The sequence below is a fragment of the Myotis brandtii genome, unplaced genomic scaffold, assembly GCF_000412655.1.
Source record: "Myotis brandtii unplaced genomic scaffold, ASM41265v1 scaffold528, whole genome shotgun sequence".
NCBI classification, from domain to species: Eukaryota; Metazoa; Chordata; class Mammalia; order Chiroptera; family Vespertilionidae; genus Myotis; species Myotis brandtii.
The window spans coordinates 70,091-71,365 of NW_005369930.1; positions in this window are offsets into that span (position 1 = coordinate 70,091).

Below are 1,275 nucleotides of genomic sequence, written 5' to 3' on the forward strand. Positions count from 1 at the left end.
CGAAATTATAGCTAATTTGCCTACAAACGTCAGGTGGTCATAATAATCTGGCCACTCAGTGTATTTCTAGAAGTGGGATCACTGGGTCAAATGGCAGTTCCATTTTTTAAGTTTTTGAGCAAACCCCACACTGTTTTCTATAGTGGTTATACCAGTTTGCATTCCCACCAGCAATATACTAGGGTTCCTTTTTTTCCACATCCTCAGCAGCACTTGTTGTTCGTAGATTTATTGATGGTAGCCAATCTGGCAGGTGTGGGGTAATACCTCATTGTCGTTTTGACTTTCATCTCTTGGATGATTAGTGATGAGCATTTTTTCATTTGTCTCTTGGCCTCTTTGGATAAGTGTCTATTCAGGGCCTCTACCCATAAAATATATATATATATATATTAGAGGCCCAGTGCACAAAAATTTGTGCACTGGGGGGGGGGGGTTGTCCCTCGGCCCCGTTAATTACCCTTTTTGTCTTTTAGTAATTTCAGAGACAAAGGGAGAGGGAGAGAGAAAGATAGATAGAAACATCAGTGATGAGAGACAACCAAGATGGCAGCATAGGTAAACACCTGAACTTGCTGCCGCACACAACCACATTAAAACTACAAGTAAAAGACAAAACGAATAGCATCCAGAACCACGGGAAGGCTGGCTGAGTGGAAATTCTACAACTAGAAGGAAAGAGAAAAGCGCATTGAGTCTGGTAGGAGGTGCAGAGGTGTGGATGTGTGGAGGTACAGAGGCACGCGCGAAAGGGGCTGGCAGCTGGTACGCTGTTGTCTTTTTCAACCGGGAGAGAGATACAAGCTCTCAACTCCTCTGAACTCCAGCTCCAGGCAAGAATTTGGGGTCCCAGATGCATATGGAGAGAGAAACTGTACTGTCTGGCATCGGGCTGGAGCATGAGGGTGACGTTCTCGCAGAGGTGCTTACAGAGTTCATTGTTCCTGCAAGGGCCATGGGACACAGAGACCCAGGGACCTATCCAGGGGGAGGGGCTTCAGGCAACCACTGTTTTTTGCACCTCCCCATGATTCCCCGAGACCACGCCCCACCCAATTTACAAACCCCACCCAAGCTGTGCGCAGAGGCTTTTGCATACTAATGGCCTGGCCTTTGTCCACCTAAAAACCTGTCAAACTGTAGCTGGGTCAGAGAACCACAGAGCTTCCAAAAGAAGGCCTAAGGCTCGTCAGCAGCCTGCATTACTTCACAGCTGCGCCTCATCTGGGCATCTCCAAACCCCAAACAAAGAGGAGGAATCTGCAGATCTCTCTG